The sequence below is a fragment of the Prinia subflava genome, chromosome Z (assembly GCF_021018805.1).
Source record: "Prinia subflava isolate CZ2003 ecotype Zambia chromosome Z, Cam_Psub_1.2, whole genome shotgun sequence".
NCBI lineage: Eukaryota > Metazoa > Chordata > Aves > Passeriformes > Cisticolidae > Prinia > Prinia subflava.
Window position 1 is genome coordinate 11,462,496 of NC_086283.1, and position 27,432 is coordinate 11,489,927.

At 40.0% G+C, this 27,432-nt stretch overlaps 1 protein-coding gene across 2 annotated transcripts in view; it reads left to right on the forward strand.

Moving 5' to 3' along the window:
- UNC5C (unc-5 netrin receptor C) overlaps positions 1 to 27,432 on the forward strand; it is a 257,297-nt gene that overhangs the window by 51,198 nt on the left and 178,667 nt on the right. The gene's annotated exons all lie outside the window — the stretch shown is intronic.

Sequence of the window (27,432 nt, forward strand, 5' to 3'; positions counted from 1 at the left end):
TGGCTTGTGGACTGTCGTGACTGCTGGCTTTTCCCTTAAAGAATCCTTCATCATTTCCAGCCTGTCTGCATAGACTTCCCTGGAAAAGGACAGACTAACAGACCCCTCTGTTTGGACAAAATGAAAGCGGAGAAGCCTTTTCAGACTGATGTGTACCTTTCAGTTGGCTTCCTTGCCCTGTGCAGGAAAGGTATTTACAGAGTAGAGTGTGGCAGGGAGTTAGAACAGAGAGCTGAGGCTTCTCTGTGCCATGGAGAGGGCACGAAATGTGTGATTAGTGCAGCAAAAAAATTGTACTTTTCAGTGCAAATGGCTGACTCTACTAATAATGGTCATGCACATGGGGAGAAGCAAAACGAAGAAATAATTGAGGGAACCATGAGGAGCAATACTGTTCCCCAGAAATAGCTTGTTTTTTTATTTTTTTCTTAGATAAATGAAATGTGGCATGCAGTGCTCTTGCCTATATTGCATTCTCCATCTGGCTGGTTACTGAAAGCTCAGATTCTCCTGGGTTTTTCTGAGTTATTTACTTTAATATTCTGCCTTTTATAGGAAAGATTATCTTACAAACTTGATTCTCCATACTGGACAGATTTTTATGGTTTAATCCTGTTTTTGATATCTAATTCTATTTTTTCCTTTGTATTTAATATCATTTCCCCTGACACACATACATAAACACACTCAGGATTTCATGTCATATTTTTTTCTGTAGTAGTGTCTCATGCAGAGATTCTTTTCTTACCACACTTGATTGAGAAACAGCTCTTATGGGATTCAGAGAATTGTTCTATACCTCCAGCTTAGGAACCAAGGTAATCCTTGTGTGCCCTGTTCCCTTTAAATGGAGACTACAGCCAAATCCCAATTAATACAGAGGGAATCCTTCCACTGACTTCAGTTCTCTTGGTCAGGCTGTCTGTCTTTTATGCTTCATTATCCTTATCACCGAGCATATCATAATACATACATTTATCCTGTTACATGCCCACAAGAGTTAGTCCTTCCACTTTATTGATGGGGATTTGAAGTACAGGGAGATGAAGTGCTTGATCCAGTAAAAGACTGAATTCAGCTACTGAAGCCCTGGTTTAGATAAATTTCAGTGTATTGTCACTAAAAGACCCTTTCAAGTGGCTGTAGGTGCTGGTGGCACGCACGTATCCTTAATACAGATGATGTGGATCATGTGAAGTATTGTGGAAAGAGTTCTGGGAGCACAGCTTGGGATCCAGGACTAGCCATCCTTCTGCCTCTATGGTGTTAAGGGAGAACAGCAAATCTGCTTTCTCTCTCTCCTGGGTACAAACTCACTCTGTGCTCTGAGGCATCTATGCAGTGAGAATTAAATCTACCCTGCACAGAATATTGTTTGATGGCTGTAGGATTCTACTGACAGGGTATGGACCAGAGTTATCTGGAACTGAGCCTGGACAGTGATTTGTCAGCTACGTAATGCTCTGCATTGTTCCTGTGAGATTTATTGCAAGATGTTGGCTCTTCACAAGAGAGTTCAGGGTTGGAATGCTCTTATCTGGCAATTGTGACATAGGATTGTTTTGGGTTTTTTTTTCTTTTAGCTGGAAGGTAATTAATTGGTCTCCATAAAGGCTGGTGACAGTGTGCCTTGGGTTGCACTGGAGGCTATGCTTAGCATGGGAGGAAGAATATCTTTCTAACCAAAGCCAAAGCAAAACAGCTGGAGTTTTGTTGGCCCTGGGACCATGCCAGGGGGCTCTCCCTGTTATTTCTGTATCCCACCCATTACAGTTACTGGAGCAGCATTATTCAGTGAAATATGGATCTCTTCTGGTTTACTAGTTTGTTTTGGTTTTTTTGTTTTGTTTTGGTGGGGTTTTTTTTTCTTTTTTCTGTGGGTTTTTTGTGGGGTTTTTTTGTTGTTGTTGGGGTTTTCTTTAAATTTTTTTTATTTATTTATTTTTATTTTAATTTTTTTTTCTTCTTACTTCATGACATAACCGTGTAAAGGTCCTGTAGTGCCTTAAGCAAATGGCTGTGAGATTTAAAGCAGAAAGCTTAGGACTGTGTTTAGGCTTCCCATTACACTGAAAGGGGCTTAGATTTCCACTGATTGACCACTGAACTCTCCCTTCCCCCCTCCTCCCTGCACCAACTCCACTTCTCTGGCCCAGATCAATGTCAGTAGTTAAATGGATCGGTTATTTGAAAGCTGTCTGTTGACCTTTCCTTCATGATTGATTGCATGAAAAGTGCAGGAGTGTGGCTTCCAGCTAGGCAAGTAGTCGCTGCTGACGGCTCTCTTTCACCACTCCCCATAGCCCACTAGGATTTCCCACAGAGGAATAAGCTGTCTGTGAAGATGCCAGACCAGAGAGTGCTCTCAAGTAACCATAATGAAGCTGAAAGCAAGCCCTAGTCTTCCTCAATGGCCATGAGGAATTATTTATGAAGAGGAGACCAGGGCTGAGTGGTTTACTGGTCTTCAAAACACTTCCTGACCGGAGGTCTGGAATTGGAGAACCACAAGAGCCCTGGGTGACAGATAGCTGTGGATGTTGGCAGGTGCCCTACCCCAGCTGGGGGAAGAGGACAAAAACAAGGCCATCTGACTTTCTCTGGTGCACACACCAGTGCGTGCTTGTCATCTCACTTGCTCATCATCTCAAACACGTTCTGTCCTAGCCCAGAGAAATAATTCACTTTTCTATCTTTCAATATGTATTTGAAACACAAAAACAGCCTGCAGGAGCAGATGCATTGGATTAGTCTTTGTGCATCTCTTCTTTCTTATGCTTTCCCATTCTAAAACTAATGTTGTCAGAGCTTTAATTTAGTTTAAATCTCCTGTAACCATTTCCATGCTAACAGATTTTGATATCTGGCATATGGAACATTTTAGTTACTCCCAGTTGTTAACATTATGAATAATGAACCCACCTTTTAACTCTTAAAATAAAGTTTGGCAGTGCAGTAAGTGACATTCTGTTTGCACAGAAGCAGAGAATACAAATTACCCTAAATCAGGTAATGGGAAGCTGATGTATGATGATTATGTTGTTTCATCACCTACTTTCTAGTAGGTTGTGCAGGATTGGTAATTCACTGCATGATCTCCCTTTTAAATCACTTCCCTAATAAACTTGTACCAACACTAGCCCGGTGTAGGGCGCAGCGTGACTCTGTGCTAAATCCATATTTTACAAACCAGCAATACACTGCCAGTAATGAGAAGGTTCGCGATGTCAGCGCTTGATTCCGATTACCAGGGAGTCTCTGTCTGTAGAGTGCAGGGCGATGGACAGCTGAGGAGGAGGATGGAGCAGGATGGTAATTGGTGTTTCTGCTGATAAATATCCTGCACTGTTGCCCAGGCGATGTGAAGGCTATTGTAACTTAGGTCAGTGGTGGATGCTGGCCAATTTGGCAACTGGAACCATGGGTGGGGGCTTTCAATGGCAACAATTTGCCATCAGCTACCTTCCCTCTTGCCTGCTCTTTAGTTCTGACACTTCATGGTGGTACTCCTAAAGGGTCAGCCTTAACCCTTCTCAAACACTGAGAAAAGGGTTTGTGGAGAAGCTCTGAAAGGCATGAACTGAGAGTGAGGACTGAGTGAGTCCATTGGAGGCTGAAGGGGGATTGGGAGCCTTTGAGGTTTCTGGGTTTTTTTTGGTGCAAGACAACTTAAAATTATTCCTTGTACCGGAGGGAAGAAGGCCAGAATGAGAAAAGAGACAGAAGAAAAACAAAATAATTAAAAAAAAAAAAAAAAAGGTTGGCAGTCACCTTGCTTCCAAACCCAGTTTGAATCTAGTGCATGCTCAGTCTGCACAGCTGCATGTTTCCTTGCCCTGCTGACTCACCTGTAGTAACTTCATGCACAACATTCATTTTACTTTAGGGTGACTTGGTGGTCTGATAGGGGTATTAGACAAAGCAAATCCATGATATTTAGGAAATACTTTATTTTAAAATTAGCAGAGGAGCTGGTGTGTGTTACAAAGGAGAATGGCATTTACTAGACCATCTTATTCTGATGAAGATGGAGTGATCCAGCAGAAAGCTGTTAGAAAAAGGCCTTGAGGAAGTGGACAACACACTGGATGCCATGAACACTGAGAGGGTGTAACACATGTTGCAGAAAAGGCTCTGGGAGTGAACCTCCCTCTTCACAACATAACCTGCTCTCTTCCTTATATTGTTTTTGAAGGACTTTTCTGGAATTAAAAACGAAACCAACCAGGATGTTCTTTTGTTTTAAAGATGAGATGAGAACTTTTAATAGGGCTAGAAACTACAGACCTATTAAAGATGACATTTACAATTACAAAGCTGTGATTCACGGAAAAAATGAATTGTTCAGGAGTAGCTAACATCCATTGATTTGGGTGCTTGGCCGTAACAGAGCTGAGTCTCCAGTCTGTCAGATTGGTGCTCACTCTTCTTTTCCTCCCTTCTCTGAGGATCTTTTCATTGCAAAAGCTGAGAACAATGATGACTCTTTGCAACAAAGCCTGGTGTCCTTGCATGGTCCTTCAGAGGCAGGACTAAAAGCAGTCCTTGTATCTCCCACTGATCTTGCCAAGGACAGTTTCTGAGTACACATTTCTGGCTCTGGGAAGCAGTTACCAGGGGTCACTGCCATGCTTTGTTGGTCAGGAGTTACCCCTGAGCAGAGAACTCAATGCCTGGGTCTCGCCATGTGTCTGATGTCAGCACCTTTCAATAAAAGCAGGTGTGATGAAGAATTTCATTGATAGCTGAGCAGAAATGAAGGGGATGCAAAATTTTCCGTTCTCATTCCTTCTTTCCATGGAACACAGCTTTTTTTTAGCTCTCCTTCACCCTGGCCCTGGGTGTCTGACTGTTCCCACTGTCATGATTCTTTGCAACCACATTTCCACGAGGGAGTCCATCCATCCTTTTGCTGGCATCCCCACAGAGCTACATGACTTTTGATAGACTGGGAAGTGAAATGCTTTCCCTGACAGTGCAAGGATGACAGCAGATTTTGCAAACAGCCCTTTCATTGCTCATGGAAATCTGGGCTTCAGATTTCAGCGTTTTTATTTCCCAAAAGGGCCTTTCCCTGTAGGTAGGCAGAAAACAGTAAACTGATGGAAGACACACAAGAGATATTTAACTCCCTGCCAGCTTACTATAATGGCCTACACCAATGTGCTATCTTGAGGGGAAAAAAAGGGGGAAATATCAGGCAATCCGGTTTGTTTTCATTTAGTGGGAGAAATGGAGACATTTTGAGAGATTAAGTGATATGCCTAAGGCTGGGCAGGGGGTCTGACTGGAGCTCAGACCTGAATTTACTGTTGCCAGGTCATATAACCTGAGCTTGAGACTTTTTCTAACATTTGAATAAAGGTCTTTAAAGCCAAACAGTAACAGTTTTTTCTGGCATGGCTTCTTTCACATCATTCTAGTAAACCAAAGGATATTAGAAAGTGTAAGAATAAACCTAGGTGCCTTTTCCTTAAGTTACGTAGTGATTTTTGGGAACATAAATTCTATTTTATCATGGTTCAAAAGCAGCACCTGAAGAGGGTTTATTTCTTTGCAAATGCCAAATCTAATGTTTCAAAGAAAGCTGAAGATTAAATGAAAAGGAGAGCAGAAGGGTAGGTAGCTGTCATTAGCCTTAAGATTGTTTATGAAAACCCGAGATGACCTACAGCTTTAAATGACATTGATTGGCGTAGTTTAACTTGGTACTAATGGACTAATGACTTACAAAGCTCTGAATGAGCATTCAAAGGGAAAGAAAAATATCCTGGTATCTGTGAAATATGTTGATTACAATCTGTGGTATTCAGCTGACTTTAATTGTAGTTGCTATTTAAAAGAAAAAAAATAATTCCTCAAATAAGAAAATCTTTTATTTTTAGTGCAAAGAATGCCACACTGAAAGTGAATAGTTTCAACTGCAGCCTCTTAACTAGAGGCAAACCTTGCTGTAATTTAGCAGCAAGCCATGTCTGAGCAATTCCTCAAAATCTTGAGTCTTAAGGGAAGAATACTGAAGCAATTAATCAAAAATAAAAAAATTATATTAAAAAAAATACTAGAAAACCCTTCCTGCTTCTGCTGCAGAAGGCAAGTCAACTAACTTTGATCCTTGTTTTCCCCTCTTAACTCAGTTGGATGCTTGAGATAAAAGGGAGGATAGTATTTGCCTTGAATTTCCAGTGTAGTGGTTATTGTTTCTTCTTCTGCTCCTTTTATTATCCTGAGTAAAATGTGCCACAACAATCCTTTTGAGACATGAAATACTGCTGAAAGGTCACTGTTTAGAGCACAGCCAGTATAGCAGGAGACACTGCTAATCTATCAGTTCTAGGATGAATATGTTGACAAGGAGCTGTATTTTAATAATTAATCATTATAAAACTAAGGCAAGTTAATAATTTAGAGTCTGATAATGGAGAGTGGTGTGACTCCTTGAGTAGGCAGTTTCTGTTAAGTTTCACCTCTGTTAATTTTAACCAAAAGGAGCACTGTCACCTTTAATTATGAACAAGAAGCTCTTGGAGCTGTACAGATATCACAGAGGAGAGGAGGTCAGCTCCAAGAGAAAATTTGGGGAGCACATACAAAGTCAGTCTAAAGCTACTCAATGTAGTTAGATCCTCAAGCCGTATGTTTGCTTTACCATAACAGTGTGTTAATGGAAAGCAAGTAAGCAAAATGTTAAAAAGTGAATAGAGAGAAAGTAGATGTTTGTCATCCCAAATATGCCAATCATGAATGATCAGTGCAAAGCCCTGAGCTTAACTAGTAGTGGTGGCAGAATTGCCATCATCTGTGATGGAAGCCTCTATACCCATCTTTTCACCAAAATAGTCTTGTGACCTCTTCATCATTGCAATTTGCTCCTCTGAAAACGTTTTGTGTTCCCAAAGATGTGAGATTTAGGTACTTATGCTTTTGTTTGCTTCTCCAAAACTTTATAATTTTTTTTATTTAAATAGCCCATGTCAACAGAAAGAGGGTAGGGAACAGCATGAGTTATTTCTCCAAGCTCTGCAAAAATCAGTAGAAGGATTTGAGAGGGCGTAATGATATTCTGGTGGAGGGAAGGATTCATGTGGGATTCATGTGCAAGGTTCATGCACACTGACCTTGCACCCCTACTCTGTGCTGCCCCAACAGCCACAATGGGAAGACTGTGGTGCTGGTAGTGGTGAAAGCCCACTGGAGCCAGGGAAAGAGGGAGATCTAGGGTACATAAGGCAGGAATTCAGGCCAACAGCAGACTTCAGGAATTCTTCCGTTGAGGGAATATCCCAACTCATAAGTACATCTTGCTTTCTTAAGGCTGAATATGTTGGTTTGGGACACTATAGCATGTGCTCCTTGTAAGATTGCCAGCGTGGCATTAGATACTGCAATGCCTGAGCTTTAACTTGTGCTTCCTGCTGCTTATGGTAGGAAATTCTTGGAATAGTGGGGCTACTGAGGTACCTATTCAGTTATCAGAAGCATTTGGCAAGTTTCTAAGGGCAGCCACTGTAGCATAAATGTTATTTTAATAAATTTACAAAGCTCTTTGATAAACAGAGGCTGCTATTTCTAAGGAACCCTGTTCTCTTCACCCTTGTGGCAGTCAGAGTTGACTAGTGGGGAGGAAACACCTCACATAGCATGGCTCAGGTTACACAAATCAGATAATTTAACAGACTTTGCAATGTTCACTGTTTACATAGCTGCTTTTGTTCTAGACTTGGCTGAGTTTTCAGAGGGCTGCCGTTCTCTTAACTGTCTTGTTTACAAAAGTTGGCAGTTCATGTTAAAGACACATTGATATGGTTTTGAAAATGGGAAATACTAAAGCAGGGCACTAAGTAGTTAAAGTATATGGTGTGTAATATTCAGAGTTACTTTACTTGGCCTCAGTGCTGTATCAATGGCAAAAAAATTAACACCAAAAAAATGCATGCAAAGAACGTTTGCCTCTGAGAAGAGCTCCGTGAAGTACCCACTTGCCACTCTTACATCTCTGAGTGTGTGATCTTATCTCTGCTAGTTGTTTGTTTTGGCCTGACTCCAAGGCATTCGTATTACAGGCTGTTTTGTCACTACAGTTGACATAACTCACAGTTTTTCTCTTTGGTTTTTCACCAGAGAGAATCGTATTTGTTGTACTGCACAGAATAACTTCATCTCACTGTGGTTTCGTGGCATGTTGTGTTGATGTGTGATGAAGGCACGTCCTGTCATGATTTTATGTCATTATATGACAAGACACCTTCCCCATAAATTAACACATTTTGGATAAGTTGCAGCATTAGGTCAAGTTAGTCCATTGCAAAGTTTCAGGAGTCCAAGAGACACAAACTAGTTAGGAATGGTTACAGAGCTTTACACTAAGTTTGTGGGATGTGATATATTCCTCATAAAAATCAGGACTGTCTCATGAACTTCCTTGCAGACAATCTTTACATCGTATCTCAGCCTAAAACTGTAATTAAAAATGTTCCTGAATTGTCTAGCAAACACAGGTCATGAAGTGATTTGGGCCTCCATTCCTCTAAAAACAAATTTGGCATATATCTGCACATATATCTGTCTCTTTTCCAGTTGACTTGAATGAAAGGTGTCCCCAAGTGTCTGTACTTCTTACTCCCTAAATCCATTACGTGGCAGTGTGGTGTACCTTAGCAGATGTATGGTTATTTGAAAGAACGGCAGCATCCAGTGCACCATGGGAAACCCTGATCCATAAACTGTTACATTTGTGTGTAGCAACCTTCTGCATAAAGCATGGCACTTAAGGTATGGACAGAGAATGTTACCTGGTAGGAAGAGCAGAGATATGCCTGTTGTATAGTAAATCAGAATTAATCGCCTATGTCCTCAGTAAAATGTGCCAACATCTCTGAACTCGGATGTGAAGTGTTTGCAATTATAGACAAATGTCTACATGAAAGGGCCAGGCCTGCTTCAGAGGCCCTGAGAAGCCCAATTCTTTAAAACCAGACATGAGAGCTATGTCTATATCTCAGGGGTCAGCAAATTTGTCCCCTTATGTTAATGCTATCACTTATTGCCTTGAGGTAATTGCATATGTCATTACTTGATTACTGTAGATTTTTTATTATAATTCACTCATCTCTAAATTCCAGATCAAATTAGACTGCATATCAGATAACCTTTGTATTTGTTATACCTATGGAAAGAAATAGTGGCGTCACATTTTTGTGTGTGGTGATTTGTGTCAGCAGCCATCAGCTTTCCTGCCGTAGGCTGGAGAAAGGATAATATTGCTTTCTCTCTTAAAAACTCATGCTTTTGAGTTAGATTTTAAGTAGGAAGTTTTTGAGACTCTTACTTTTGTAAAATGTTCAGTATTTTTTGTGGATGACAGAAACAAGCTGAAAGTGTAAAATTACCATTTCTCCCTCTCCTCCCCCCACTAAGTTCTCCTTCTTGCCAGTCATTTATCACTTGGCAGCATATAAAACTCTGGGGCTTTATTTTATTTATTTATTTATTTTTAATCTGGCTTTGTTCTTACTATATAACATCAATAGCTACTTATGTCTTCAATGCAGTCTATGGATAAGAAGACACATCCAGTCTATCTGGTTCATGATTTATTGTAAAAGGATTAGCTATTAGGTGTTGTTTTCAGGCAAGCAGAAAGTCCTTTCACCTTAACTCTTTGTATCTAGTAAATATTTTTTCTCAGGTAATTCAGCTAGTAGATGTAAAATGTGAGCACTCTCCTACAAGCTCATGTAATTGTTGAAGGTTAAAATTTCTGCTTGCATTTTGGCTTCCATTATATTTGAAACAATGGGCGTCACATTTATTCCTTCCCTTAACAAATAGTGCAATGAAGTAACCTGTTCCACTTGACTTAAACAAAAGTAATGACAAGGGAGCTTAGCGTTTTGGAGCTGACAAACTTGCGATGGGATTGAGACGAATCACAGCCACTGGGTTTATATGATAATGTTACTTCTCTGCCTGCTGCACTGATCTGCAGCTCAGAGGTGATGCTTGAGGCGACCTCATACCTTTAGGTGTCCTGTGACTTGTTCACATCTTCCTCTATCCAAGGTGGAAACCTTCTGTTATGTGCCTGTGAAGTGAATGCTGAGAGAAAACCAGAAAGGGCCTGATCTCACAAAGTGCTAAGCAGACCCCAAAGCCCTACATTCCCTCAGCTCCCCAGTGATTAAGATGATCAAGTTTGTTCATTCTGCATTAGGCATGACAGAATTGGAGAATGTCAAGTGCTCGTTTCCAGCTTACATTTTTATGTCCACTAGTTCATTCCTCATTTTTCTTTAGTTGCAGCTGCAAGGCTGATGCACTGTATCAGTAAAAAGTAAAACCTGTTATATAAAATCACCTAAAGAAAATATCATTGAATTCCTTATGCGATTTTATCTGTTTTAAATTACTTTCATATGACTAATATTACATGCTGAGCTAAGAAGAAAAGAAAGCAAGTTGACAGAACTTCTGACCATTTAAAGATATCTTACAATCATTGTGAGTCTTCTCCTTGTGCTGATCATAAGACAACCGTGAAATAAGGACCCTGTAACCATCAGTGCAAAGAAGTCAGGGTGTTCTTGTGAGCTCAGAACTGTCATGGTATAAATGCCTTTATCTCACTGTTGGTAACAGGTTACTCCTGAAATAAACCACACTTTGTGTAGGCTAAAGATGTGCTCCCAGCATTTGGGTTTTAAGAGAGATAAATATTCTTGCGCCTTTGTTTGCTTGTATTTTACAAAGATTTTTTAGTTTTAATTTTTAAAGAAAGTGGTGGGGCAAAAACTGTTTCCACGTGCTGCAGCATGGAGTTGAAAAGTAAAACTTGTTACTGGTAAATTATTAGTACTTGCTGTTTATACTAGAGTATTCAACATGCTGTGGGGTCTACTCCAAGATGACAGAAAGGTGTGATTCCTTCACTGCAGAGCCCTCCAGATCAGTATAGGCACAGAGAAGAAGACAGGCTAGAGCAGATAAAGAGTGTGAAAAGGAAAGTCAACTCTACTTGCTGTAATGTGGCGCAATTGTTTCTTAAGGGTATTTCATGGGTAATGAAGCTAAACAGCTTACTTTCATTATCCAAGCTGAGATAAATGCATGGGGAATACATTTCAATACATCATCTAAGTCTCCATGTGATTTAAGTCTCCAGTCAAGTCACGGTCTGTTCAACACACCACCACATTTGTAGGAGTTGGACTTTTAGACACAATTAAAACTTCAGTTCCCTAAGGTATGTGAAATCTAAATTTTTCTAAAGGATTTAGTGATTGCACAAATAAAGATGTTTCCTGACTAATTAGTTTGGGATCACTGTGTGTCCCATCCCACATACTGTACAGGTCTTGGGCAGTCTCAGTATGCTCAGAGCTCTGGAGTTTCCTCTCTTCTGGAGAGGAATAAGCAAACTGGAGTGTTGCTGTAGCTGCTGGCATAGCAGCACTGGGCAGCTGGCTTCTGGGTCTTGATCTTAGTGAAAGGGTAAAACCAAGAATATTTTCTGTCCTCTGAAATGGAGAAAGGCCCTGCCCCTCTGAGAGTGTCCTGAATATGTGTCTTAGGGCATTTTGACTTAACTGTGTATCTTATCCAGCATAAACCAGATTGCTTTAAAATTTCTTTTTAAAGTTACAGTCATCCTAGAACAGTTTTAAAAACAGGTAAGAAGTCTAGGATGACATGAATATGGCAGAGTCCTTGGCTGGAATCTGCCTGCCTCTTCCCAGCAGAGTTCCTGTCAAGGGTTTACGTGTGGTGCTTGTCTTGGTGACTTCCCTTTACATGTCTTATTCTCTTCAACTCAATTACTCACTCCAAAGCATCATTTTTGTCTCCTGTGCAGAGCATGTACTGAGGGAACAGGAAGGGTTCAGTAAATCAAACCAGAAATCACTGAGGAAACACTCACAGATGTACATGACAGCAAGATTCAACTTCACTTGCTTGATAAATTAAGTGATCCAGAAGGTAAAACTTTCTGGTTTGAGTTCTTTGATAACCCCATACTAATTGCTGCTCCTTGCTAAGCACTGTGCTGTTCTTCAAGCAGTGGGTGGAACGCAGACGTGTGTAAGAGGTACAGGAGCCACCAGAAGGCTGGCTCATCTGCCTGGCTCATTTGTTCATGTGCCCTCCTATGATCTCAAAAATCTGCTGCAACTCTGCACTCTGAGGAAAAGCCCTAATATGCAGAACAAACATGATGCTGGAATGGAACATTAAGCAACTGATGATGTTAAGAAATGTACTAATACTTGTATTTGAGGCGGTCTGGTCTGGTTAAACCCTCCTGAGCCTCTTTAATAGATGAATACTGTGCATTACACAATGAAGTGCTTTAGGATAAAAGTCTTCCTCTTATTGTCTCGACATTCATTGAAATTAATATTTTCTGATTTACATTCCCCCTGCCTCTCTTGTCTTCATATGTATGCATTTATGTGCTCCATGTATATAGATTTGAAAGATAATTTTTTATATCTTCTGTCTTGGGAAAATTCTTTTCCCTGAAGATATCTAGCCTTCCCTAATGTGGGCTAGTGGCAGTGACTTAATGAATTTGAGCTTCTTTCCATGAGAACTTCCCCCAGAAATACTTCAGTAATGAGATAGTACTGAATATAAGTGGAATATAAATGTTGCACAGTTGAAATGCCTGCTTTGATGGAAGGGGGCAGAATTACAAATGTCAGATATTCCAAACTGTTTTGAGATTACTGGATTCATTTGAAACAGAACTCCACTGCAGAGAAACAGCCTGGGGGTAGATTGATCTTGTTTACCTACTGCTATGTTTCTTCCATGGTTGTTTGTGCAGAAATTTGCCCATGCAGGACTGTATGCATTGGAAAGGTTGGTTTCTTTTAAACCATTTGACTGATTTTCTTTAGAGTATCTGGTTTGTCAAAAAGCAGAAAGGGGAGGGGAGGGGCAAGGAAATGTTGCACTCTTCCTTAAGCTTTAGAGGGGAAATTCAGGATTCTTTTAAGCCTTAAAATGTTTCAATGCTTCATTCTTCCCGCAGTGTCCCAGTGCAATTTTGTATCACCCAAAAGAAATACTTGGTATTTTTCATTCACAAAAAATTGTAGAGGTATCCAAAGAACCTAGTGTAAGAGGTAACATCCATACTGGCAGGCTGTTGTGCTGTTTCTCTGTCGGGTTTGTTATTTCACACATTCTGCTGAAAGAATGTCAAAATGGTGCTGCCACAGAGGTTCCAGCATCAAAGAGCACTTCCCTTACCCACACACCCTGCTGGGGGCCCTGGGGTAAATGGGAAGAGAATATGAGTTTCCCTCTGACAGCATTATTCATAATGATTTATTCTTTCCATTACTGTGGTTCTTAGAGGCCACATGTAAAGATCAGTGCTTAATTGCACTTGCAGTCATGTGGTAGAAAAAAGTGAGCGCCACCCTGAAGACACTTATAAATAAAACACCCTTGCTGGTCACAAGTCAGACGGGGGTTTGAGGAGGAAACGGGAGAGAAGGTACAAGAAAGGAGAAGCAAGCTTGCTGCATAGTAAAATGCGTACAGAAACTAAAGAAAAGTGTACTTTGCTTGAGTGTCAGGCACTGAAATAAATCTCACCAGCCTCTGAAGAAGTGTCAAGATTGAGGCAGAGTGACTGGACCTAGTGCTTGCTGAGAGAATTAACAAGCCTGGCAATAAACCTCTGGGTAATAATGGGTCTGAAGAGTTACATTTGCTCTGGAATTTACTTTTATAAAAGCACGAAATTTTATGTGTAAACAAGATCTATAACCACCTATAAGAAGCAAAGATTTTCAGTACCTCTGAGAATGAAGGACTGTGTTCTGTATGCCCCAGCAGGACAGAACTTGCATTAGAGCTGTAGGATGAGAGCTCAGTGAGTAATTCAATATTAGTTATTTCATAAGCTTTGTCTTTGGTGAGCATAAAATATGATTTTCTTGAATCAATTTATTATATGACCTTTTTTTTCTTTTTTTTCTTCCTTCTAATATGCTTCTGCCAGACTTACTCTTAGCATTTCCTGGGTCACCTAGATGCCAAACTAGAGGATGTAGCTGGGATGTGGGAGCATTCCTAGCCTGGGTCAGGGAGAGACCCAAGTATTGTCTCAGGAGAGCTTGCCCTCACCAGCTTGCTATGCCCTTCTCCTGTGTGAGGACCCACAGAGTGGAGTCCCTCCTCTTCAGCTGGCAACATTGCAGCAGCCTACAGAGTCTCTGCAGCTGGCCACTGGGCTCCAATTGCAGCAGGAGCTGGCAGATACAGGGACACAAAAGGAAGGGTGAATTAGGAAAGGGCAAAAGATTTTTTTTTTTCTGAAGTCCTTCCTCTGTTTTTCTTCTGGGAACACTGGGGTCTGAGATATGTTCAAGAATAGCACAGATAAAGCTGTTGCCTTCAGCAAGAACACACTGAAAAGCAAACTTGCTGGAATTACACTTTTGGTTATTGCTCCCATGAAGCAAGAGCCTTGTGAACCAGGTGATAAATCAGGGCCCAAAGCCCACAGCGATTATGAGGTGAAGTACAGAAAAAAAACTGCAAAGGAAAAAGGCAAGACAATGAAGGAGGCATTGATTTGATTTTGATAGCTGCTAAGCCAAGTGAGCTGACAAAAAACATTAATGCCCCTTTCAGACGCCTCTGTGGGAGGTCAGCTGCCAAACAAGAGAGGAAATGGTGTGGGTGAGTTATGTGTTTGCTATAGAGTGATGACTTCTTACGCTTGATGGAGCCAGATTTGCTTGATCGGGGATCTCTCTGGCATATCAGAGAGAAAGCTGGACTCTTGCTTTCTGATGAGGAATCTTGAAGGAGAGACAATAGAAGCATGTTGTTTGAACTGGGCTGGCAGCAGTTGGCTGTGGGGTGTGCTGGGGTCACCTCCAGTTGGGTTGTTCTTGTACAAGGCACAGGAATCCTTCTCAGGGCGTAGTGCTTGCAGCAGGTTTACTTCTTAATTGTCTTCATATTGGTTTTACTTCACTCCTCCAGGATCAAAATATTCCTTTGGGGAACATTTTCAAACTTGTTTAAGACCATAACTAAGCTCATTCCTTCTCAAAATAGTTTCCACCTTGTCCATGATTTGAGATGCCATTTGTGTCACGGTTAGTCTGTCCAAATTTTTGCCAAATAAATAAGATACTGTTTGGAGACAGTGGGACCTTGCTGCACAAACTCAAGTTGTTTCATAAGAGAGAAGGAAGGAGGAGCTGAAAATCAAACATTTTATTATTGATAATGGCTAGTGAAGATGGCTAAAACAGGATGCTGGCTACAGCACTGATTCTTTCTTCCGTTTTAACATCTCTCTGACTGGCAACTTGAAAAACTCAACTAAATTCTGCTGTAATCAACAGACACAAAGTTTAATTACAATTCAATAAAGATAGCTGTTTTTCAAGTGGTGCTTAGCTGATTGGATAAAGGAAGCCCGAAAGAATATTTTTCCCATTCATTTTCTTCACATTCTTTCACTTTATGTTTTCACATTATGCACCATAGAAAATTGTTTGCATTCTGTCTTGTGTGAGTGACATAGTATTTTAAAACACTGGATTTTGATAGCAAGTCATTGGGTTGTTTACTCAAGTGTTGCCTTGTGGGCCAGAGACCCACATTGCACAGATCCAGTACCCCTAATGGGAACTTTGTCTCTAAAACACCCATTTTGCTTCTATTTCATATAAAAAAGATAACCTACAAAAGGTTACTTGAAAAATTTTTTCTTTGGCTGCAGATACCTGATATAGAAATCTAAAAATTACTAATAGAGGCAACTTAAGTGAGATTGCTGAGTGTTTTTCTGGATATGTTACCAAATTAAGTAACAAATTACTTCCATCTGACCAGTGAGCCCTTCCTTGGCAGAAAAGTTGACTTACAGGATTTCTCTGTGATCCCCATCTTCCCTTTGCTCCCTATTACCCATTTCACCAGATTTTTCCATCTTGCCTGTGCCCACATTAGTGTTTCAGGGTAGTGCTGTAACGTTCCTGACATGATCTGAGTTAAAAAGCTTTAGAAGACATAGAGTTGATTTTTTTTACCCATAGCACTTTCCCAATGCAGTTTGTAATAAAACATCAAAAATTATCAGTGTAACCAGGCAAACAGTGATTTGTTTACACCATCCCCAGGTAATGGAGGAATGGACTCTTAAACTCTGAGTGCCACTGGTGCCTACTGTAATATCCCTCCTTTTGACAGCTATTTTTATCCTTAACCCAGCTATCACTTGCTGAGTTATTCTGTTTTCAGTTTTCATTGCCTTCCTTAAGCATCTGATAAGCAAGCAGCTTCTGCAAGTGTACACAGTCCTGGCTTCCAGGACTTTTATTCCATTGCTTGGATCAGGACAATGCTAATGAAGTATAAAATCATGCTGACCAGGAGATGATTCCTAAGCAAATCCTGCTCCAAAATAAGCAGGCATCTGTGCCTGATGGAGCAGTGGAAGTTGCATGGCACAAGGAAAGCCTCAGAGAGCCATATGTTTGAAGGCTGGTGGTGACATTTTTGCTTTTCTTCCTTATATGGTTCATTACTACAGTTTGTTTGCTTTCTTAATTGCTCTCTCTGTTGCTGAGTCTCTGTGGACTGTAATGTATGTAAAACAATGTGCATGATTCCAGGAAAATCAAGGGTTTGACTGTCTTGTTGTAGATACCAGTATGTGAAATACCATGAACTACAAATTAAAGGAACTCACTGTATGTTGAGCTAAATCCTAAGCCAGTAGTAACTTAAATCCTTTGTTCATACTATAATTTAATATTTAATAGCAGCAGATTTGCTCTATAGCAGTGTAGTGCCTAAGGCACTCACACAAGAGTGCATGCACCATAGCGGTTCCAGCAGAAAGGAACTTGCTTTGTCTGAGCAGGCAAAAAGTCTGGGGAAAAGAGAGTATTTTTAATTCTTTTTCCACAGAAGAAGCAGACTGGAAAATTAAGACTTGCCTATAATCTCCCAGGGTCTTCACAAATGTGGTGATGATTTAATCCCGCAATTCTGATTTTCATCACAAATTCTGAACTAATCGATAAGATGTTTATTTGGCATCCCATAATTGCAGCAGTATTTTGTTGTTAAATACCCTGCAGTGCTATTAAAAACTAGGTTATTTAAGAATTGTAACTAACGTGGGCACTTGAGGCAGTTCTAAAGGAAATAGTGTGTGAGCTGTTTGATATAAGTAACACTAAATAAAAGTACTTAATTATCCAGCAATACAAACCTGAAATCCTGCCTGAAGTATTTAGGAGAAAGCCTGACAGTGTCATACCACCATGGCACGTCCTGTTCACTTCTCTACAGAACACTGTCAAGTGGATGCAAAATGAAACAAAAGATTAAAAAGGAAAAATAGACCAGGGCTACCTTAATCTGAAGCCAAGAGCGAGAACATGCCCCTGTGTCCTCTGACGCCCTGAAATGGAGGCACAGCACAGAAGGGGAAACTCACAATGGCAGATTGCAGCTTTGAAACTCCAAATTCAGCATTAAAGAAAATTGAAACGTGGCTGACTAGGCTGGTGGCCCACTGGAGTAATCACCTGCAGCCGTGTTTTCAAACAAAAGCTCATATGAAAGCTCAGGGTGACCAACAAAGGGACAGAAATATAATTTTCCACCTGCCTTTTGTTACAAATAGTGATAAACTGTGACTCCTGGTCCTAGAGGCAGAACACTATGAAGAAGTGGATTCTATGGCTAGAAATGATGAGTTATGACACTTCAGGCAAAACGAAAATCATTGTTGTGCCCCCCAAGCTCTTCCTCTCACCAGTCAGATTAAACCACTGTTGCTGCATCAAGATGCAAAGAACTGGAGTTAACCAGCTAGGCAAAGTTTAGCCAACACAGAAAATGTTTATAGATAGTTTTCCAAATCCCAGCTGTCAAAAAAAATTACAAACTAAGCTGACATATGGATATTGTAGCATTATTTCTGCTTTCTGCATAGGAATGGGGCTTTTAATTGGGTTTTCAGTACGTGTGCTTGTTGTTAGAATTGTGTTTGGATGAACCTGCTGGGAAGTTTGTTTTTAATGTATTGTTTTAGCAATGTTCTTGTTTTCTAACATTCTGGTAAGATCGATATTTAATGGCTTTGAAAGCACTCAAGTAATTTTATTTACAACTGTGAATGAACATTTTGGGGAACTGTTCTTTTTTAGCTGCCCTTTTTCCCATTTGGTTATCAATATGATGGAGATAAGAAGACAAAACCTGTTCATTTCCTATTGATTTCGGACTAAGTGAGCAATCAGCCCCTGTAACTCTACTCCTCCACATGATCAAATAACATCTGTAAAAGCAGAGATGTAGTAACAGATGTGAAGGCCAGATACGAATACATCACTTTTGCAAGGGAAGCATTTAATAGAAAAGGGGGAAATGAAGTGAGTAGAGAGAGTAGTTTGGGAAGGCTAACTGAACTATTTGTACCCTTGAAAATGATAGTAACTGAAAACATAATTCTTTTCTTAACCAGTTTGGGAATTCCTCTCTGTTGAAAACTTAACTGGGGTATATGAAGCAATTAGTGCAAATATTCTACAACATTAGGGAGCACAAGCTTTTTTTTTTTTTTCTTTTTCATTTTACAACAATGAAGAAGCCAAATACCCTTATATATTACATTAATGAGATAGATTGCTAGTTTTAATGGAGCCTCTGTGCTCTGCACTGCACTGTATGCAGATTTGCTAGTTAATAAGCCCAAACAGTGCTTCTGTTCATGGAAAATGAATCCGAAACATTTGTCAGATTATCTGTTTGGCATGCCTGACTGGTGTCTGGAGTGGCACTTTGCTAATGTGCTATTACTCAGTGTCATTAACCCGCAGAAGTGATTGAAAGGTGAATTTATATTTGCATCATGCTGCTCAAAACAGGCGGCTCTATGGATTAATCTGGTGTCCTGTGAAATGGTGCTGCACAGGATAAAACGAACCAAGCATCTCACTAAGTACATATTTCTAACTCTTGGTGGCTTTTTTCACTAAAGGAGTGTCCTGTTGTGATTATGGTAAAATGTAGGCACAAAGTTGCCTCTGGGAACATTTGTTAGCTGTCTGTTCAACATCGTTAGAAATCTGAAGTTTTTATAATTCCTTTGAAAAGCTTGTGATTACTTTATCCATCAGCATTAAAACCACATAAAATATTTTGGCAGCTGCATTATATATAAATAGCTTTGAAATATTGCATTAAAAAAGAGACGATTGGTCTGTGAAATGCAGAGCTGATTGTTTTATTGATTAGGAAAGTGGATCTGTTTGCATGCAAGTAGAGAATTTTCATCCTACAAATTATTTCTTTCTCCACCAAAGAAAAGGAATTTCATCTTTTCCTATTTTCTTTCTGTAAGCAAAACCATCATTGTTAGTTTGTTTTGGGTTAAATAACTGTCTTTTTTTTTTTTTTTTTTTTTTTTTTTTTTTTTTTTTCTTTTTTTTTTTTTGCATGCTGTGATGTTTTTACAAACAATATTCATTGCAAACAATTTTTAATGAAGTATGCAAGTAAAGCCACAGTCTTCATTTGTGTGGATTTTGGAGCTGAAATGGTGTTTGCTATGACCTGTTCAGGAGTGCAAGGAGATCTAGACCTATAAAACAGAATGAGTTCTTGCTTACTGAAAATATGGAAATATGAAGGAAGAGAAGGCAACTGTGATTGTTCTGTATCGCTCTCATTTTGACTTCTTTTTGTTTGGTTTTGCATCAAAGTTTGAGACTTGAAATAATTTGTTTTCTGATTTTTTTCTTTTAATTTTATTTTTTATGTCCTAAAACATTGATATATTTTTGTATGTAAAACGGCAAAAAAAATCTTAGCATCTTTGCACCATGCTCCACAAAAGACATTGGAGTGTGACACACTGTGCTAATCAGCTTTTGACACATCACAGAGTTGGAAATGGTTTCAAAACCCCACTGAATGGGGGTTTTATTTCCTGTTTTGACATCTCAGGTCTCCCACTCAGTCCGCAGACGAAAAAGTCCACTGCTCCAGCAAGTTTTAGCCGTGTAACTGTGTGCTGAGAGCCTGCACCCAAACAGAACTGGGAAAGAAAATAGAGAGAGGTGTAAGTGAAGACTGTGACATTAATGACTCGCTGTGACAGTGAGCACAGAGCTGATACTACATGAGGGGTGTCAGGGTAATAAATGACTTTGGAAAGCCGTGGTGACAGGCACGTGTCCCGGATCGGGATGTGGAGGCACACAGCAGTGCAATGCCGTGCACGTGCTGGGACGCGGCTTGTCCCACATCTCTTTAGGAAGATGCACACTTACTCATTCCTCTTGTAGTAAGGATTAGTGCTGTCTCCATTTGTGAAGTTTAGCCCTTTTCCATGGACTTGAAACATAATAGACTCGCTGTTCTTTGCAATTAGTCCTTTGTTTTCTTTAATCAGATAGAGACCCATTTTCTGTCATCGTTCCTTAATAATAAAAATGCACTGATGAGCCTAATTGTTACAGCAATTTGACCTCAAACCCAGGAGCAGTCACCCCTGAATTTTATTGTTCAAAAAATGATAAATGCAGTGCAACCTTGAATGTCTTTCCAGTCGTTGATTAGCTATGTAGCCTAAGTACTGGGATTCTTCTGTGTGTTATTTTTGCTGTTATTGGATAGTAAAACAAAGAAAAGAAATCCCGAGGAGTTCATCTACATTGACACGTTAGATTACAAGAGCTTCTCCAGGGCATTTGTTCATCATGTATAGATAAATTCAATCTCTCTCCCCTTTTCCTGTAATGGAACGATTGCTGCAATGTGGGAGTTAATTAGCAGAGCTGTTTATGAAAAGGAAGCGGGGGGGGGGGAGTTAGGCATGGGTAGATGGAGGGATGGGATGATGGATGAATAGATAGATGCTGAAATGATTTTAATTTGTTAAAAAACCCAAGTGTACAGGAAAATGCAAAATTTGGAGTTTGACCATATTTATAAAAACAAAATATTATTTGCTGCCAGCCCTGGAGAAGCACTGTACAATGGATATTTTAAATGTTTCTCTGTGTGCACGTGTTTTTGTTAGCCGAAAACACTCTCTGGACATTGTGTAATTCTATTCACTAATGAGCAATTCCCTTCATGTCACCCAATCGAAGCAGGATGGGCAGCACAGAAAAATGAAGGAAAAATATAAAGCTATGAAGTTAGAGTAACAGCTAAGTAGAACCTGAACTGCTGGTGCAGTCTGTTAGTTGAATTGTTATTTGGATGAAGAAAATACGTGCTGTAATGTTTCATAAAGAGATGGCAATGCTACTAATTTTGCTTTTTTTTAAAGGCAAACCTGGGTCATATTTCAGCCCTATTTATTATTTTGTATATTACTCAATTTGGAAAAAGTTACAAACTTCAACAAATACATTTAGTTTTCTGCATTTCACTCAAATGGCTATAAGGCAGGGACTTACTCCTATTTCTACTTTAATTACTAATTCTGATATAAATGATTCAGACTTTTCTGTTTCTGATGGGTCTCCATTCCTGGTTTGTATCCACAAAGGAAACATCTATGTGGACCAGCACAGTACTTTGCTATTTAGGTTTCCAGTCCTCTGCTCTGATGGTTATTTTGTTTTATCTGCTTTTTATAGAACACAATTGCTACAAATATAAGCATAAAAATATTCAGTAGCTCCTGAGGTTAAGCAGTGATCTCATGAAATAATTTATTCCATTGTAACTTCATTTATGTAAATGTATATTTTTAAGAGTTGGTTGAAGTCTTTTCGTTAGACAACATACATATATACAGGCTTACCTTAATCATGACTCAATCACTTTTCATTACAAAGGTAAATGTTTAAAAAATACACAGAAGGCTTAGGAGCAGTACAATTATTTGTAAAACTCATTAGCAGGATCCATACAGGTAACATTCCTGCGAGCTTTAAGAGGGAAAGTGCAAGATTCACAATCTAAATGCAGCAAAATCTGTTGCCGACGAGGCTGTGTGGAGTGATACATGTAAACATGTCAGAATACATTTTGAGGTTGCATAGAAATACTTTGAAACTTGCTGTGAGATGAAATATATTTCATAGTTGCCTTATTTTGTGTACATCTGGAAGAGCTGCTAAATATGAAACCAGCATGTCCCCAGCCCCACAATTATTTCATTCAGTGGTATAATGGAGAAAAGAATATGGCTGTGCTCACGAGAAAGTTGAAGTACAGCTTAGGGAGGGTGTTCAACAGGAAAGAAGATATTTTGCCAGAATCTGAATCCACTTGTGCTGTTTTCTCTTCCGTTGCCCTAACTGAGGTCTTGGACTTTTACAGTTCCTCATGCCTTAGGCTGAGCCACACCTCACCTAGATGCACCATCTCCCCCCACAAGCAGGTCTTCTTTCGAAACAAACATCTCCCTGTGGCTTGTCAACACATTCCCTGGTCTTGCTGCTCACAGCAAAACCTTTCTTTAGGAAGGCTGTAAGATGTCCAGCTGCCCACAGCCTTCTCACAAAAATGTCTCTCCCATCCATTTCCTAAAGCTGCCTGCAAGATCACTATTTGCTCACAAACATACAGCATGGCTATACATTGACCATCATCAACAAATTGTGTCAAGTTCTCCCCATGCTTTCTATCTAGAAATAGTAGCCAGGAAAGTGAGAGTCCTTCTACTGGGATCTTGCCTCTGATAGATTATAGTCAGGTTCACAGTGACCATTTATACGTAGGCCACATTTTCAAACATTATCTGTTGATGTCCTTGTCACTAACAAAGGGAAGATCTTGAACCCGTTTTCAAGGAAATAAGCTGGTGAAACCCACTTAGGGCAAGCATCTCAGTATTGCTTCGAAAACTGAAACCAAGGTGGTGACTCATTTCTTTGTCCACATGAGAAACCACCCATTGCTCCTTCTTGAGTGCTTGTTAGATTTTAAATTTTTAATTGTTTTGTTAGCTTAACCTGCAGCTGACCCATACAGATTTCATTCAGAGTGGTGCCACTTAGTAGTAATGCGTTTTCTGACACCCTGCAGAAATTATGCTGCCGGCGTCGCAGTCTGGCCCATCAGCCCAGGCAGAGCTTCTGGCGGGCTCATCCCCTGCCAGGGAGCCTTGTACAAGGCTGCTCTTTTATTATTTAGCACCTTGTTTATGGCATCGCACTTGAACCCTGGAACTTTTCAAGTCCACATCCCAGGGGTTCAAGGGCAATTATTAACCCCTGCAATGCCAGTAGTCTCCAAGAAGCCAAAACTCTGTGGCTGCATGTGTGCACCTGGCTGATGTGCACGAGGCATTTGCTTACTGTTTGACAACTTTAAATTAATTTAGCCCCCATTTTCTGCAACTCCCTCAGACCCATCTGTGGGACCCTCACTGGGGGCCAGACAAATCCCTTTGAATGCTCTTAGGTGTGGGCATAGCCTCCTGAAGGCAATGCTTCCTTTAGCCTTGGCTCTGTCAGGATTTCGCTCTTGATGTTCTAATGCAATCATGTCTTTAGATTCATTGCCAGCAGAAAGAGGTATTTAGTCCCATTATTTCCAGCACTTGCCAACATTTGGTACAGGTTTCTTCACATGGAGCTTTTAAAAACATGTAATTAAAATACACTTCTTGTAATGTACAGAAGGGGAACCAAACAGAGGCATTACCACACTGGTTGCTGCTGATATTCACTGCTCTATGCCGTTATGCAAACATGATCCTTTGGGAAATCAATTTTAATTAAAGAACCCCAAAAAATGACGAGTTACAATTAAAGGCCTCGGCCTTTTGAACAACCAAAAGAAGGCAGAATTCAGGTTTTCTTTTAGAATGTCTGAGAAATTAGAATATTTTACATCGTGAAGTAGAAAAACTGAGATAGGGTAATTAAAGTTTTATTTTGAATCTGAAGTTGCAGCTCAGGAAAGCATCAGGCAAGAAAATAACAATACCAAGAGAGGCTTGTTGATGAACAAGCAGAGTTCTTGTCGTGGCACATCCTTCCCTGTGACTGTCTGCAGGGGTGTGGGGAAGGGCAAGCCAGTGCACGAGCACTTGTATTACTTGGGTTTCAGAAGGATGTCACCTTCATGAGGGCCCCGCTCAGGCCCAAAGGCTCTCCTTATAGGTTACTCCTGAAAGAAAAAGGCTTTAAAATGAAGCTGAGTGACTCAAAAACAAATTTGTGTGAAAATGCTTGAATAAATAGCCAGTTGCACCTGTTTCCCTTGTATCTTTTGGCCCCATCTGTGCAACAGAGAAGAGTTTCTTTGTACTCAAATGAGCTGGATGCAGATGGCAGCTACCTATAGTCCTGATGCAGCTGTACTTTGAGATCTTTGCATTTTGCTCATTTTTCACACAATGGCTTAAACTTCCTCCTAGGGCAGAAGGGCTAAAACTCTCTCCTAAGTGCTACCTGCCAGGTGACTGCAGCAAAACACTTTTCCAAGCACATGGGGCTGATCCAGACTTCATCTCTGCAGCTGCTCAGTCTGCCCTTCCCAGCTCAATGGGAAGCTAAAAATGTAAATGCTATGGCACTGGCATGAATTTTGTCCTAAACAAAGCTGTACGTCCCTTAGCTTTGAAACCGTGGACTGTGCGTCAAAATAAAATGTGGCAAATGGTTATGCAAATAGGGAAGGGAAAATGTGTTATTTCTTAAGTGCGAGATCTTGCAAATGGATGTCTGCAGGCTGACAGAGCCCTGCCCTCACACTGAGCTCTGAAAAGCTCTGCAAAAAAAGGACAGGGCATCTCCGTTTACCGGCTTGCAAGATTAGGACTGGTTTAATAAGGGGAGGAAAAAAATGTGGAGCAGTAATTTGTTTTACAGAAAGTTCGTTTGGGAAAGTTCTTCTGTAGACAGATTATCATAGCTTCAGAACTAAGTACCCACAGGAAGACACAAAATGATTGCAGTTCCATTTTTAAAGGGATATTAGATGTGAATTTAATCTAACCAATCTCTTTGCATTAGACAAATCATGAATTATCACTGATGATTACTGGAATTCTGCATAAGCATTTGAAGTACAGATGGGATACTATGACAGTAAAATTGAGTAGGAAATGACCACAGACAAGTGGAAAGCTGCCTATCCTGCCTTCATCAAGAAGGAAAACAAAGCCCAACACGTTTTAAGCCTTTAAAACAAGTTAGATGGTCAGAAAATCCTTCTGGTGTTGATAATCTTCATATGCTTTGCTGTTTATATGAACTCTTATATCAAGCGTTTTTAACGTCATGACTGTATTCCTCATTAATTTGATAGCCAGTTTATGTCTCAGCTATGTAGTATATATCATAAAATTCATTAAGTAATTGATGGGGAATCAGCTGAGAAAATATAAATGAATGAATCTCCCATCAGGCAGCTGTTCTCCCCATCATGACAGAACAACAAGAGGGGAGAGAGAATCAGGAGTTACCCTCCTCTGAGTAATTTGTTGGTGGTGGTTTACAAGGTAGCATTTGTTCTTAGGTGGCTAAAATCTCTTCTGATCAGATTTGCTGTGGCATTTCACAGGGTCAGCTGGCACAAAAGCTGTGCATTTGTGATTCATGCTATATGTGACTTGCACGGCAGTTTTGTTAATACTGGAGACCCAGGTAAGGCCAAGTTTCAAATAAAGAGGGATCTCGTAGGAGAGAAACACTTTTGGGATTGATTGTTAGATCTTTATTGTGTTTTGGGATTGATCATTAGATCCTTTTTGCTTGTGTGTTTTACCCTGCAAAAAAGGGTTATTTTCACTTTTCAAAATGTGAGAATAAGGCTGCACTGTCTGTTTCAGTGCCCTAACATTGGATGGAGAGATGCATGTCTTCAGTTCTATCTCACTCATGGTTTGCCATGAAAAGCGAGCCCCTCCTAATCAACTAGAATTTTAGTGTTTATTCTTTGCATGGAATATTTAAATTTTAATTTTTTAGCTCACAGGACTATTTTAGGAATATAATTATTAATATTTATTAATTTAATTTTCTTTCATTAAAACTAACAGCCAATGTTTTAATTTTTAATACTACTTCTGGTATACCTAATACTAGAGGGAACATAAGGGAGCTCCTGGGAATCTTGTTAAATTTATAGCTGACCTATCCACTATGACTCATCTGTCTTCAGAGAAATTAGAGGGCCATTTTGGCACTCCTTTGTCTGGGATTTTTATCTGCAGGAGGGAGGAAGAAAGGGAGGGAGGTATTTAAACACATAACAGCTCAGTAACTTCTACAGACCATAAGTGAAAAGCTAATTTCTAAGTGATTGTCAGGAAGTGGTGAATTTCCCATATGCTGAAGGAAAGAAAGGGATAGAGTATAGTCAGGTCTGTTGAGTTGCTTGTAAGTCACTGCTGAAAAAACAACATATGGGTGAAAAGCATCAGCACGTGTTTTTTGCTTCAGACTGCCTTTTTGAGGATGAGCTCACTAAAAACAAAACAAAACCATCAAAATGACTGAATTTATATTAAAAACCAAAGTCTTCTTCAGGCACCCAAGTTCCTTAGGCACTTATTTGTCTGAACCCCTTTTGCTGAGGTTTCTTGTGACTTGTTGACATCTCCAGAAGTTCCCCAGAATTCTTAATGATCAGAGAAGTTTGTGCCATTGGGAATAATGTGGGACCCAGAGACCAGATGCAGCAATGACTCCATCCTCCTGCAGCTAGGCACTGTGGCTTGAGGTATCTCACAATGGCCAATCTGCAAGGACAGGTGTTCAAAAAGGGCCATGCCTTTTCAAAAAGCATTTACAACTTTCACAAGCTGTTCATCCCTTTGAAACTATGAGTCTTGCACACAACTGAAGGTAGGATGGCATTTTTCTGTGGAGTATTTCCTGGCTGAAGGCAAGGAGGCACTTTAACCCACATAGTCCATAAGAGAAGCTATATGGCCAGTGAATCTTTGGCATGTCTGTGCCAGTTTGGATGGGGGGAGTTAATTTTCTTCATAGTAGCTAGTAACCGATGGGAAGTGGTGAATTATTTCCTTGTTCTGCTTTGCTTGCACATGTGACTTTCACCTTGTCTCTTAAACTGTCTTTATCTCAGCTAAGGAGTTTTCTCACCTTTACCCTTCCAGTTCCCTCTCTCATCCAGGGGAAGGGAGAGGGAAGAGCTGATTGAGCATCTCTGTGAAGGTTTATTGCCATCTGGGGTTAAACCACAACACTGAAAATCATGTTGCTGGGCTTGGTTTTCTTTATTGATTGTGTCTTCACAATGTGTCCAAGGTGTTGGGAATCTGAGAGGCTGCTTTTAGGGTTTTTTTTTCTTAACTTCCAGTTTTTAAGAGAAAAAAAAAAAGGTGGTGCTTTTTGTTTGTGGGGAGTTTTTTCTCCACCTAGATAAACAGCATTAACATTAACAAAAAAGGATAAAGTTTCACAGGTGAATGACTTCTATGTGAAATCTCTAAGGAAGTCT